This window comes from Alnus glutinosa, chromosome 10 (genome assembly GCF_958979055.1).
Source record: "Alnus glutinosa chromosome 10, dhAlnGlut1.1, whole genome shotgun sequence".
Classification (NCBI taxonomy): Eukaryota; Viridiplantae; Streptophyta; class Magnoliopsida; order Fagales; family Betulaceae; genus Alnus; species Alnus glutinosa.
Window position 1 is genome coordinate 23,990,690 of NC_084895.1, and position 16,037 is coordinate 24,006,726.

A 16,037-nucleotide genomic window follows, 5' to 3' on the forward strand; every position below is an offset into this window, starting at 1 on the left:
GCACATGCCACAAATTTCTTTCACAATAAATTTCACATTATTTAACAAAGATGGTCATGTCGTACGATTACATTATCATTTCATCTCCATGCATGCAAAATAACATTGAGAGTCACAATCATTCATTTTGCAAATAATTTCTTTTTCCAAAAATGTAGATTTCACAACATTAATAACAAAGCATTTTATGACTATATAAAATATGCAAGTTTGATATCTAGATAGGCATACTTAAAAGTGTTAGTAAATAGTTTCTACGAGAGTTTTACTCACCTTGGTGGTACAAGTCCTCTTGGTAAACTTCCTCGAACTCACCAACTCTGTCGTTAATTTGCAAAATACCCTATTTGGCTAAAAACTTAACCTTAGTCCTCAAATTGCTATAACACACTTTCTAGTTTCTAGTCCTGGGGTGATTGATCACCCATGAAGGGATGATCGATCATTGCTCGAGCAGTAATGGATAAGCATTGCTTGGTGCTAATCCTTGCTCGAAAAGTGATGAACATTGATCCATGAAGACATTGTTCATCACATTAAAGCTCTGAAAGAACTCATTTTTAGCCGTCATGAAGCCTATAATAAAGGCAGTAAGATTCAAAAAGATTACTCCTTTAATTCATTGAACACCTTTAAACACCTAAAGTCATAATCGTTATACATTAAAACTACAAAGTTAAGAAACTTATAAACTTTCCATTAACAACCCCTCAAGAGCTCGAGTGCACAGTCCTTATCCACCTCCCACAAAGCCTACACTTGGATTAAAACCTAAGTAGTCTGATTAAAACAATAAACAACCTAAAGCTAGGGTTTTTCTTTAAAAAGCTTAAACATTTCTTCTTTAACCATGCTTAAAACATTTAAAATGAAATGAACACACCCACAACCAACTGCGGGAAACACTATGAATAACAAGATATTAAAATACTAGAACAATGATTCTCACCTCGTGGGACCTTGTTCTCCTAAAATATACCTTTAAGGTACCTTCATTCTCTCTCTCTCTCTCTCTCTCTCTCTCTCTCTCTCTCTCTCTCTCTCTCTCTCTCTCTCTCTCTCTCTCTCTCTCTCTCTCTCCTAAGCATTCTGGAAGCCCTAGCAAACCAAATGGTCACTAGGATTAACCTAAGGGTGAATATGTAGCCTAACCACCACGTCTACAAGTCTTGGACTATTCAAATCGCAAACTGGCTTACCCTAATCGATCATAAAGAGAGGGGTGATTGATCACTAAGGTTTATGGAACTTGGTGATCAATCACTGTTGCTGGGGTGATCGATCCCCCTCTGATCTCCCATGCCTAAAACTAGCCAAATGGTCAAATTAAGCTCATTTTCCCTATTTTACAAGCCAAATATGGTTCCTTATAAACCTTTAAGTTCTAATTAAGGATTTCTTAACCCTAGTTTAGACCGAGGTGTTACAGGTAGCCCAACATTTAATGTAATTATTTCCGGGTACATCAATAATCTTATTAAGTTGAGTTAAAAAAAATGTGGTATTGAGTTATGGGCTTGATGTGTTTGATGAAATGTAAAACAAAGCTTATTTCTCAGACTTTAAGTGTCTCGGCTACCATTCAAAATGGTGAGTTTGATATGGGTTTGGAGATTTATTTGGACATGATGAGAAGTGGGTTGAGGCCGAATGAGGTTATTGCATTTTTAGCAGTGTTAGGAAAGCGTGCTCTATTCTGGGAGCTTATGAATTTAATTTCTGTATTCATGGTTTTCCTTTGAAAATTAGGATGGAGAAAAACTCTTTTCTAGGTAGTTCTATGTTAAACATGTATGCTTAGTTGGAAGATATTGAATTGTCTAAGAGAGTTTTAGCGTCTATGGACAATCTCGATTATGTTTGTTGGAATGCTAAGGTTGGAGGGTATGCACAATGTTACTGTAGCTTTGAAGCCTTGAAGATTGTATCTTGAATGTTGTATAAGGATGTTAAATTTCTTAATGATGTCGAATTATTTGAATGAGTTGAATTTCTTAATGATGTTAAAAGATTATGTTAGGTTTTTAGTGTTGACCTATTCGTTGATTAAAACAAGTGTTGAAAGTCATTAAATACTTAGATGTTTTCGTGCATGTAATTTGGAATTGTTATTGTGAGTTTTACACTCGCATTAGCAGTCACGTCCTAATAGGATTGATCCAAAAGAGCCACCGATAGCATCATCAGCAAACATGTCAGCAGCACGTCCTGACGCAGCTCGAGTAAGAAGAGTTACAACTGTGTCTTCAACAAGGCCATCAATAAAGATGTCTTGACATGATGGGTTACAGAATATCCCCCGAGAATGCTGTTAGCTAGGACGTCCATAATAGTAAAAAACCTGTGTTCCTAAGCAATGGGCAAAAGGTGTAAACAACACATTTAGAATTGAACCCTAGTCCTAGCTTGTAGAAAAATTCATTGTTTAAATCATTGCAGAAAAAGGCAAACCATTGACATGATTTCAAATTTGTGCTAATTTTAAGGGGACGTGAGTTGTATATGCGTATCTAAGACCTATTATATATCAGGTTTGGTTATTGGTTTAAAAGGTTTACTTAGTTCACACGTGAGGTTTCATGTCAAGGCCGAACCCCTACAAACTTTAGGTCTTTAACTTGCTTGTGAAGTCTGTCACACATAACACTTTTCATGGTTTAAAAAATTTCAAATTCTATGTGTTTGTCTGTTTTGGAAAATCCATCATGTTGATTAACTTGTGCATTTGGTACACATTGTGAACAAAAGTTTTGCATTCAATATTCATGATTGTCATACGTGTTTTTGAGTCCCTTTAAAAATTGCATTTTGATATGGGAGAGAAAAGTTTGTTTCAGGGATTTTTTTTTAAATGGGCGTCAAGGACAGTCTTCTGGCAACATCCTGATCATGGATACCTTTAAATAGGTATCCTTGATCCCATGTCACGTGAGGATTGTTTACTCAATAAGTCTTAATATTGAAGTTTTCAGTTCCAATCCTAGAAACCCCCAAGGTAATTTCCCGTTCCCTTGGATTTTCATTATGATTTTCGCATCATTCACGGGTTTAGGGTTTTGGGATTTGAATTTGAGGATTTTCAAGTCGTGTTGTTCTAAAGAAGATTAATTAAGTTGAGATTTCTCTAATGTTTAGGCATATCATTTTGTTTTTCATGCTATTTGAATGTAATTGAGCTTTTAAGGACAGCATTCATCAAAGTGCTTTTTGTCGTGGTCTTCATGTGTTCGACAAAATGTCCAAAGACATTTTTCTCAAACATGGTTGTTGTGTGTGTGATGTTCTGCATACATATTATATATTTCATGTGACTTATACTTCTTAAATGATTCAATTCACATAGTTTACATCCTATGCAATGCTCCAAAAACTAATTAACTAGTAATTAACTCGATGCGCCTCACAAGACCTATTTACCAAATAAATAAGTTATAATGGATCTCTCAACCCTCCAAGCTATGGGCCAATAAGGGAAAGTAAATTAATACTTAATAATATCACAAGATAGATAATTCTAATTAACCATAATATAGTAAATATTCATAGCAAAGTACTAGTCTTCCAACATAACTTAAATAACAAAGAAATAAACCATTAAGCATCTAAATCCAAAACCAAATCTCAGGAGAATATCTCAAAACAATACAACAGAAATAAATGTCTCCAAAACTTATAAATATATCTAGTCTAATAGTCTGATTCATTGAGGCTTGCAGATAACCAATTCAACATGTCCGTACGACAATGGATATATTACACCAAAAACAAAACCTTTATGAACTCATTAAGCCTTTAAACTCAAACCATATGTAATGCCACAAGTTAGGATCTAACTCCTCAAATACCAGCCTGGCTAGGTCCTCCACAATCATCAACTTCTTCATAAATTCCATCGTCTTACAGTTGAGCAACTATAAAACAAACATGTTTTAGATGTGGAAACAAAGTGAGCATAATTTCACGATTTAGTGAGTAAAGTACACATGGAATGGAAGGCAATTACCTCAGTGCTGCTTGATATGCTTTCTATAGCAATCCAATAAACAAGCTATATGCTTGCGTCTCATTATATTTGTTGTTTGCTGGCAGGTATGTAAGCACCATGCAGTGGCACGATAAGCTGGGTCATCAAAAATAGGAAAATTGATCATGCAGGCTTCAAAACTCTCAAGTATGCAAATTTCATAATCAAGGTTTCGAAATATTCGTAGCCACCATCTTCTCAGATGAAAATGATCACAATTTTCAATTCTTCTGGTAATGCAATAATAATTGATATTCGGAATATATATGGCATCCAGTGCTTTAGAGGAATGATGGAAAGACTCATCATCAGCTTGCACTTCAATGGGAATAAGAAAAACCAACCCCATCATGATCACCCCCATAAATTTCTCAGCCATGGATTTTCTCCTCTTCAATTCTAAAACTTCTCTATTTTGAAGTATTGTGATTCACAAGGATACACAATTAAGGTTAAACCCTTAAAGTATTTATTTTGATAAGACATATTAATTACTTTAAGAATTGATTTACTCTTAAAGTATTTTTATTCTGATAAGTAATGTTTTTTTGGCAGGATCACGAGAAAGAGAGAGAGAGAGAGAGATGAGTAATTAATTTTTAATGAACAAGCCAAAAAGTAATGATCATCGATGTAATAATCACAATATAATATCAAAGTATCCACTCAAAAGGTTTTAAAAGAAAATATTGATGCGATAAATTTGTCATATAAGAATATATATATATAGAATTTAAATCATCTAAGAAGTCATTTATAAAAAGACAAAAATTAAAAAAAAAAAAAAATATATATATATATATATATATATATATATATAAAAAAAATTAATAGTCAAAATCTTGTGTTTACTGAAAGCTTACACTTATATATATATATATATATATATTTAAAAAAAAAAAAAAGAATTTTTTGCAAATTAATTATGAAGAGAAATTTGAAGCCATGACTGAAAAATCAACTTGGTCAAGTTAAGATGTATGAATTTGTATATAGATAAATGGATTGATTCAATTCTTAAACAATTTAAACAAAAACAATTTAAAATTCCTTTTGATATGAGATTTTCTGAAAGATAGTTTTATTCCAATATGTAGAGACCTCCTTCAAAACAATATATAACTTTTGAGAGAGTACGTAAGATAAATTATAAGTTTTCTTATTTCTTATTTCTTTTTTTCTTTTATGTAATGTCCCTTAGTTAAGGATAGGAGCTTCCATTAAAGTTATTGTTTAAGTAAAAGTAATGCCCCGTACTAAAAATGTGAAGAGTTCACATCCAAAAGTTTCAATATTATTAAATGATGATGGTACAGTAAAGAACATATTGGTGATCACATAAGAAGAGAAATGGTAGACATCCCATAAGAAATAATAATATTAATGTATATAATGCAACTTGCGCTATATATATAAATGTATTAAAAGACACAAATGGTCAAAGTTATATATATATATATATATATAAGTGAGTGTTAAAAGATTGAATATATACAAGTGAAAACTATATATATATATATATATAAGGCTAAACCCTTAAAGTATTTATTCTGTGAAGACAGGTTACTTCAAGAATTGATTTACTCTTAAAGTGTTTTTATTCTGATAAGTAATGGTTTTTTGGCAGGATCACAAGAGAGAGAGAAAGAGAGAGAGAGAGAGAGAGAGGAGTAATTAATTTTTAATGAACAAGCCAAAAAGAGATGAAGAGACATTTGAAGCCATCTGTACCAAGCCTTTGTTGGTGTCTTTACTTGCAATAATAGTCATTATTCAACTTGATTAAAAATAAGTTGTTTATATGGGTATTTATAGGATACAAATGACCCTTCTAACTTCTTCACATTAATTTACTTCATTCATTTACATCTCATATAACTCTCATGTAACTCCTATGTAAAATAACTTTTGAAAATCCAAAAGACATACAACCTCTTCAAGTCACTTAATAACTTACAAGAATAATAAAAGACTCAAATAAATGTTATTTTAAGTTTATTATTCAACATCTTTAACCTCACTACAAAAAAAAAAAAAAAAAAGCCACTTCCAGGCGTAAAATAAACGTCTTGAAAGGGCCAATAAACGCTAGGAAACATGTTCCTGGCATTTGATTCTTGGCACTTAAAAATTACCACTAATGCAGCATCTAGAAATATATGCGCCAGGAAGGGAAGTTTCCTAGCCCTAAATGATATGCCAGGAAATTATTTTTAAAACAAATACATTGATAAGCCTAATGAATTTCCTAAAACCAATTTCTTCCAACAAAATCCCATGGTCTGATCCAACGGTGAAAGTCGAATCTAGGTTTTTAGACCTCTATGCGGATAAGGAAAAAGTCTGCCTATTCTGGAAGTTTTCAGCAAAAGAGCAAATATTAATTAAACAAATTGGAAAACTGTGGCCTTTTTTCTTTGCTGATTTCAAGCAAGAATGTAAGCACATTTCAGCCGCCCGATACGCTTTGTTGGCACGAATAAGCAAAATTAAATGAGTCATACAGCTTTCAAAGCTTCTAACTATGCATCTTTCAAAACCAAAGTTTGGAGCTATTGGCAGCAATCTCTTTTGTAGCTCTTCACATCTTTCAATTTTTTGTTAAGGCAATAATAAAATGGTCCAAGAACATTATTATCCAAATTGTAGTACTTTAGAGGAATGAGGAAGCAGGATTTGAAGTGAAGAGGTATGGAAAGAGGTGGTAGGAGCAAGGTCATGATCATTAGCTTCCACTTCAATGAGAATAAGAATAAACAACACTATTAGTTTATTGGCTACATTACGTTGACAAAATCACTACCATATTAGTGTGATGCTATGACAGGGATGCCGTAATTATTCAGAGTCTTCAGAATATTCAGAGATTATTTCCCTAACATGGAAAGCCTTAATATGACAAGTTCAATGTCACAAATATCTAAAAAGGCAATTTCCGAAAATCAAGGAAAGTTCTGACGCACTTACAACTCAACAAAGTCGATTCCCTTGCTACCATCCGGATGGCTCAGAGGAAGCGTCCGGACACCCATCAGTGTTCGAAGAAGAGTCCGAACACCTCAGCCAAGGCCAACCATAGGGAACTCATGTTCACACAGATGTCCGAACAGCCCAGCGGACACCAACTCCCGAGAGCACTTGTTTGGACACGTGTCCGAACAGCAAACTGAAGGTTGCGAACAGTGAAGACAGCATGCAACTGTCCGGACTCTAGGGTGAAGCCATTCGGACTCGATGACTAAAGATTAATGAAGAAAACGAGTGAACGGAAGTCAGTTGCTGCTTGCCGTCTGGACGCCCAAAGTCTAGGTCCGGACATCGCCTAGAGAACTTTGAATCAGATTTGTATTAAGTCTTCTAAAGCCTATATATAGAGGTCTCTAGGCATGTATTATTTCAATAATTCGATATTGAATTCCATTGTGCTAAGGGATGCTAGCTCTCTTAAAGTTTATTTGTGTGATTTGATCAACCCATTGAAGTCTAACTTAGGGAGGAGCTCTAAGCTAAATGAGTTCATTGAAGACCTCTTCAGGTAGGAGACCTGGTTAGGAAGCGTTCACGTATAGGTACGTGTTAGAGTTAAAGGTATGACTACTGCATCAAAGATATGTGAGTACGAGTGCTTTGTAACTAGCTGTATTTTCTGAATAATGGATTTTCTAGGTTTGGCTGCCCTGAAGCGGTATATCTCTTGATAAGAGTTTTCACTTCGCCAACAAAATATTTGTCTTTTTTAAATTCCGCATTTAAATATTTTGTTGCACAATTGATCACACACACGCGTTAAATTAGGAGTCTTTATTTTTCAAACATGTACTCCATCATCATCATCACCACTGTCGATTTACATGCAGCCATGCATGGATTATTTTTCTCCCACTATAAATAAAATTTTAAATTCTAAAGTTTAATTGATCAAAAATATTATTAGGGCTAAACCCTTAATTTAGTCTTCTAGGCAATTGTATGGTTAATTACACACACACATTTTCTCCCACTATAAATAAAATTTTAAATTCTAAAGTTTAATTGATCAAAAATATTATTAGGGCTAAACCCTTAATTTAGTCTTCTAGGCAATTGTATGGTTAATTACACACACACACACACACACACATATATACTTGCTTTGAAGAATATTTACTTTATGAATTGATTTAGTCTTAAAAGTTTTTTTATTCTACTAAAAGTTGTTTAAGATTGTGACCTTTGAATCAGCTATTTCTACCAAGGGACTTGGTTTAAGTAATTTACTTTTATTATTATTTTTTTGGCAGGATGACAAGGTGTCATAATAATGTGTGTATTTGTCCCCAAGGGGTAGCTCAATCGGCTGTGAACCACGCTTCATGAAGCGGAGGTCACTAGTTCGAATCCCCCCTCCCCCCTCTTGTGTGGACATGCCAAAAAAATAAAAATAAAATAATGTGTGTATATATATAAATGAGTAATTAAATTTAAATGAACAAGTGAAAAAGAGATGAAGTAATTATTGCAATATAATATCAAAGTATATATCAATTTGTCGAGTAATACTATTTGATCAAAATCATCATTTGATCAATCACATGCCCAATAGTGATTTTAAAAGCCACCTCATTTTTTTTTATGGATACTTATTGTACTAATAAAATTACTCCAATTTGTCATAGTAGAATATATAGAATTCAAATCATCTGACTAGTCATTTATAAAAAGACAAAATATATGGAAATTATGAAAAGACATTTGAAAAGAACACTTAAATTTATATATATATATATATATATATATATATATATATATATATATATATATATATATATATATATATATATATATATATATAGTTTTTTTCTTGCAAATTATGACGAGACATTTGAAGCGAACTAAAAAATTTACTTATATATCTTGAGGGATCAGATCCCTTATAATTTTTTTAAAAAAAAAAATAAAAAATAAAAAATTGTAGATTCTTAAATTACATAATTTAGGCCGTTGTTAAGTATCGAAACACTTGTAAAAGACTACCTATTAAAAATGTAGCATGTTATCGAGGCAGCCAGAAATAATTTTCCTCGCAAAAGCCTTCATTTTCAATTTTGCAAAGATGTTTCTTCTTCATAAGATCAAAATATAATTTTTTGCTCAAAACTTTTTTTACAACATAAAGAACTCTTACTTGATGAAAATATACTAATTTCACAACTATAACATGCTACATTTTTAATAAGTGACATTTTCCAAGCATTTTGATGCCTAGAAAAGTCTAAAATTACATAATTTGAGAATTTAGAATTTCTTTGAAATTGTAGAGATATGTACGAAGTTTGATAGGAATAAATGCAATGATTTAATTCTTAAGGAAGGTAAAATTCTATGACATTTTCTTAAAGAAAGTTTTATTTCAATGGAGAGCCATTTCAAAACAATTACTTTTGAGTTATATGCTTTTTTAAGTAATCTCCTCAATTTAGGTTATGAGCTTTAATTAAAGTTATTATGTAATTAATGGACCGTTTGAATGAAGGTAATCTTTTAAGATTTTTAAAAAATTTAAAATATTATTTTATTTGATTGCACTTAAGTGAAGGTAGAGTCTACATTCCCTTGGCTGGGGAATGTGGTATTTTTAAATGACAAGAATGTCCTTCCTATATATACAAACATATTTGATTTAAAATAATTAGAAACAAAAAAAAATATATTAGATTTAAAACAAAATATTGTAATATGGAGAATAATTATGTTTGAATATTGAAAAACCACTACTAATATCTAAAGAAGGTATTGGACAATTTCAACCCTTTGTTAGAATTTTCAGTTAAATCCTATCAAAATTTCTAAAATACCTATGTGTTCATATTTTAAAAAAATTATAAAAATTTCAAAGATTCAAGTATTTTTAAAAATTCTATTAAATTATGACCAATACCTAAATTCTGCCAATTTGTTTTAATTTTTTCCATAAAATAAAATAAAAAATAAAAAAAAAAAAAAAAAAAAAAATTAGAAGTATTTTGAGAATTTGGATAGGATTTGACTAAAAATTCTAACGGAGAGTTGAAATTGAAAGATGGATACCCTAAATTGACACTTTTTTAAAGTTTTGATACATTTTTACAAAAGTAGTGAAATATCGGGGGTTATAAGTGAAGTTTTTCCAAAAAAAAATTAGATGGATTCAATATATTTATCCATCACTTGGACACTCTGTGATCATGAACTACTTCTTCGCGTCTGTTAGGTTTTAAGCTAGCCAATTATGTGTCCAAATCCCTTAATTGGAAAAATCTTGAAGAACAAAGCATTTTGAGAAGTCCATAAGCCGTCATTCGATGTAGCCATTTGGAAGCGTTTAGACATGTTGATTAAATGGTGATCTAATGTGGCTCATTTGTAAAGCTTGTTTGGTATACATCTAGACACTTTCTAGTTTCTAGTCCAGGGGTGATTGATCACCCATGAAGGGATGATCGATCACTACTCGAGCAGTAATGGATAAGCATAGCTCGGTGCTAATCCTTGCTTGAATAATGATGAACATTGATCCATCAAGACACTGCTCATCACATTTAACAGCTGGAAAAACTCATTTTTAGCTGTCATGAGGCCTATAAAGGCAGTAAGATTCAAAAAGATCACTCCTCTAACTCATCGAACACCTTTAAACACCTAAAGTCGTAACCTTTACACATTAAAACTACGAAGTTAAGAAACTTATAAAGTTTCCATTAACAACCCCTCAAGGGCTTGAGTGCACAGTCCTTATCCACCTCTCACAAAGCCTACACTTGGATTAAAACCTAAATAGTCTGATTAAAACAATAAAAACCTAAAGCTAGGGTTTTTCTTTAAAAAGCTTAAACATTTTTTCTTAAACCATGCTTAAAACATTTAAAATGAAATTAACATACCCACAACCAACTACGGGAAAGACCATGAAAAACAAGATGTTAAAAGACTATAACTAGGATTTTCACCTCGTGGGTCCTTGTTCTCCTAAAATATACCTTCAAGTTACCTTCATTCTCTCTTTCTATCTCTCTCTCTCTCTCTCTCCTAAGTATTCTGGAAGCCCTAGCCAACCAAATGGTCGCTAGGGTTAGCCTAAGGGTGAATTTATAGCCTAACCACCATGTCTACAAGTCTTGGACATATTCAAATCGCAAATCTGCTAACCCTGATTGATCATTAAGAGAGGGGTGATTGATCATAAAGGTTTATGGAACTTGGGGGTCAATTAGTGCTGCTGGGGTGATCGATCTCCGTCTAATCTGCCAGGCCCAAAACTAGCCAAAGTGTCAAATTAAGCTAATTTTCCTTGTTTTACAAGCCAAATCTGGTTTCTTATAAACCCTTAACTTCTAATTAAGGATTTCTTAACCCTAGTTTAGACCAAGGTGTTACAGGTAGCCCAACATTTAATGTAATTATTTTCGGGTACATCAATAATCTTATTAAGATGTGTACAAAAAAAAAAAAAAAAAAAAAAAAATTGGGGTATTGAGTTATGGGCTTAATGTGTTTGATTATGTTTCTTGGAATGCTATGGTTGGAGGGTATGCACAATGTTACTGTAGCTTTGAAGCCTTGAAGATTGTATCTTGAATGTTGTATAGGGATGTTAAATTTCTTAATGATGTCGAATTATTTGAATGAGTAGAATTTCTTAATGATGTTAAAAGATTATTTTAGGTTTTTAGTGTTGACCTATTCGTTGATCAAAATAAGTGTTGAAAGTCATTAAATACTTAGATGTTTTTGTGGATGCAATTTGGAATTGTTATTGTGAGTTTTACACTGGCATTAGCAGTCACGTCCTGACGGGATTGATCCAAAAGAGCCACTGAAAGCATCATCAGCAAACACATCAGCAGCACGTCATGACGCAACTCGAGTAAGAAGAGTTACAACTGTGTCTTCAGCAAGGCCATCAATAAAGATGTCCTCACGTGATGGGTTACAAAATATCTACCGAGAGTGCTGTCAGCTAGGACGTGCTTAACAGTAAAAACCCGTGTTCCTGAGCAATGGGCAAAAGGTGTAAACTGCACATTTAGAATTGAAACCTAGTCCTTGTAGAAAAAAATCATTGTTTAAATCATTGCAGAAAAAGGTAAACAATGGACATGATTTCAAATTTGTGCTAATTTTAAAGGGAAGTGAGTTGTATAAATATTGTATCTAGGACCTAGTATATATCAGGTTTGATTATTAGTTTAAAGGGTTTGCCTAGTTCACACGTGAGGTTTCATGTTAAGGCATGACCCCTACAAACTTTAGGTCTTAAACTCGCTTGTGAAGTTTGTCACACACAACACTTTTCATGGTTTAAAAAATTTCAAATTCTATGCGCACTTAGTGTGTGTTTTGAAAAATCCATCTTGTTGATTAACTTATGCATTTGGTACACATTGTGAACAAAAGTTTTGCATTCAATATTCATGATTGTCACACGTGTTTTTTAGTCTCTTTAAAAATTGCATTTTGATTTGGGAGAGAAAAGTTTGTTTCAGGGATTTTTTTAAATGGGCGTCAGGGATACCTTTAAATAGGAATCCTTGATCTCGTGTCACATGAGGACTGTTTACTCAACATGTCCTGATGCGACTTGAAGGGATGTGCCTCTTGTGCTTTTAAAATTTATGTTACAAACAATGTTTTTAATTAAAACTCAAAACACGCCATTCTCCCTCTGAAATCAACACTTCTCTCTCCAAAAGATTGAATTTGGAGCATCAATATTGAAGTTTTTTGTTCAAATCCTAGAAACCCCCGACGTAATTTCTCGTTCCCTTGGATTTTCATTATGATTTTCGCATCATTCATGGGTTTAGGGTTTTGGGATTTGAATTTGGGGACTTTCCAGTCGTATTTTTAAGAAGATTAAGTTGAGATTTCTCTAATGTTTAGGCATATCATTTTGTTTTTCATGCTATTTGAATGTCATTGAGCTTTTGAGGACAGCACTCATCAAAGTACTTTTTGTCGTGGTCTTCATGTGTTCAATGTCCCAAAGACATTTTTCTCAAATACGGTTGTTGTGTGTGTGACGTTTTGCATACATATTACATATTCCATGTGACTTAAACTTCTTAAATGATTCATTTCACCTAGTTTACATCCGGCCTATGTAATGCCCTCGAAACTAATTAATTAGTAATTAACTTGATGCGCCTCACAAGACCTATTTACCAAGTAAATAAGTCCAAATGGATCTCTCAATCCTCCAAGCTATAGGCCAATAACAGGAAGTAAATACTTACTAATATCACAAGATAGCTAATTCTAATTAACCATAATATAATAAATATTTAGAGCGAAATACTAGTCTTCCAACATAACTTAAATAACAAAGAAATAAACCATCAGGCATCTAAATCCAAAACTAAATCTCGAGAGAATATCTCAAAACAATACAACAGAAATAAATGTCTCCAAAACTTACAAACATATCAAGTTTAATAGTCTGATTCATTGAGGCTTGCAGATAACCAATCCAACATGTTCATACGACAATGGAAATAGTAAACTAAAAACAAAACCTTTATGAACTCATTAAGATGTCCCTTAAACTCAAACCACATGTAATGCCACAAGTTAAGGTCTAACTCCTCAAATACTAACCTAGCTAGGTCCTCCACAGTCATCAACTTCCTCATAAGTTCCATCATCTAACAATTGAGCAACCATAAAACAAACATGTTTTATAGGTGGAAACAAAGTTAGCGTAATTCCACGACTTAGTGAATAAAGTACACATGAAAGGCAATTATCATTGCAATGAACTCATAATTTGAATAAAAAAATTTCAAAATAAAATCAATATCATGTAAGGTAGTTCTTGGTAGAATATCAATGCAAAGAATGAAATGCTTTATCATATAATACATGATATAGCATAAATGTAAATTTATAGTTCAACTCCATATGATCTATTCGTACCCTAAACCCCTTCACGGAAGAGTTTACGAGTCCCAAGCGACCTTTGGTACAAAATCGGTGTCCCAATGAAGTACAATAGTAGCCACCATGTTTTCCTTTAATTTTTATAGGCTAGGCTTATGTTTTTTTCAATAAAAAAGCATTTTAGTTCTCTAAATTTAAGAAAAATATAAGGAAAGCTAATTGTTGCTAGAGCTCTTAGAAACTTTTTACCTCATCTAGAGCTAGAACTCATGGATTCCGCGTATAAACGATATCTCAATGCTGCTTGATATGCTTTCTATAGCAATCCAATAAACAAGTTATATGCTTGCGTCTCTTTGTATTTGTTGTTTGCTGGCAGGTATGTAAGCACCATGCAGCGGCATGACATGCTGGGTCATCAAAAATAAGAAAATTGCTCATGCAGGTTACAAAATTCTCAAGTATGCACATTTCATAATCAAGGTTTCGAAATATTCGCAGCCACCATCTTCTCAAATAAATATCACAACTTTCAATTCTTCTGGTAATGCAAGAAAAACATGCTCCCGGAATAGCATCCAATGCTTTAGAGGAATGATGGAAAGACTCGTCATGATCAGCTTGCACTTCAATGAGAATAAGAAAAATCAACCCCATCATGATCACCCTCATAAATTTTCCAGCCATGGATTTTCTCCCCTTCTAAAACTTCCCTATTTTGAAGTACTGTGATTCACAATGATAATTAAGGCTAAACCCTTAAAGTATTCATTCTGATAAGACAGATTACTTTAAGAATTGATTTACTCTTAAAGTGTTTTTATTCTGATAAGTAATTTTTTTTGGCAGGATCACGAGAGAGATGAGTAATTAATTTTTAATGAACAAGCCAAAAAGAGATGATCGATGTAATAGTCACAATATATATAATATTAAATATCAACTCAAAAGGTTTTAAGAGAAAATATTAATGCGATAAATTTGTCATATAAGAATATATATATATGACTAGTCATGCATTTATAAAAAGACAAAATAAAAAAAATATATATAATATAATACTCAAAATCTTGTGTTTACTTAAAAGAACTACACTTATATTTATTTTTTATTTTTTATGTTATTAAATAAATAAATAATGGTTGTGTCTTTAAGAATTGATTTACTCATAAAGTGTTTTCATTCTGATAAGTAATTTTTTTTGGCAGGATCGAGAGAGAGAGAGAGAGAGAGAGAGAGAGAGATGAGTAATTAATTGTTAATGAACAAGCCAAAAAAGAGATGAAGGGACATTTGAAGCCATATGAATCAAACCTCTCTTAATTCTTGAAGTCTTTACTTGCAATAATAGTCATTATAAAATAACTTTCTTATATAGGTATAAAATATAAATGACCTTTTTAACTTCTTCACGTTAACTTCATTCATTTTTTTTATTTTTTTGAAAAAGATTAACTTCATCCATTTACATTTCATATAACTCATTTTAATATAACTCTTAAAAACCCATAAGACAATAAGACATAACCTCTTCAAGTCACTTAGTAACTTACAAAAATAACAAAATACTCAAATAAATGTTATTAAAATTAAGTTTATTATTCAACATCTTTTACCTCACCAAAAAAAAAAGGCCACTTCCATTCATAAAATAAACGTTTAGAAGGGGCCAATAAACCCTAGGAAACATGTTCCTAGCACTTAAAAATTACCACTAATGCAATGTCTAGAAATGTATGAACCAAGAAGGGAAGTTTCCTAACCCTAAAAGATATGCCAAGAAATTATTTTTAAAACAAATACATTGATAAGCCTAATGGATATCTTCAAACCAGTTTCTTCCGGCCAAGAAAATCACATGGCCAGATCCAACGGTAAAAGTCAAATCTAGGTTTTTAGACCTCTACACAGATAAGGACGAAGCCTGCCTATTCTGCAAGTTTTCAGCAATAGAGCAAATATTATTAAACAAGGTGAACATGTTGCTCAACAAGTACGCAGTTGGAGAACTAAGCCAATTACCATCATGGGGCATCGTTTAGGGGTGGCGTTTGTGCTTCTAAGCGTGTATGATATCGTGGAGACGGGCTTGAACGTGTTAACGAGAGAGAGAGAGAGA

General features: G+C 32.5%; 2 long non-coding RNA genes across 2 annotated transcripts; both read right to left on the reverse strand.

The window, feature by feature from the left end:
- Positions 1 to 3,505: 3,505 nt before the first annotated feature.
- Positions 3,506 to 4,690, reverse strand: LOC133880538 (uncharacterized). Its single transcript, XR_009902321.1, has 2 exons — positions 4,004 to 4,690; positions 3,506 to 3,911 (listed from the first exon to the last, which is right to left on the reverse strand). It is a non-coding gene; the product is annotated as an uncharacterized LOC133880538 (long non-coding RNA).
- An 8,680-nt stretch (positions 4,691 to 13,370) lies between these two features.
- LOC133880665 (uncharacterized) lies at positions 13,371 to 14,755 on the reverse strand. The gene is made up of 2 exons (XR_009902362.1): positions 14,168 to 14,755; positions 13,371 to 13,683 (listed from the first exon to the last, which is right to left on the reverse strand). It is a non-coding gene; the product is annotated as an uncharacterized LOC133880665 (long non-coding RNA).
- Between the last annotated feature and the right edge of the window lie 1,282 nt (positions 14,756 to 16,037).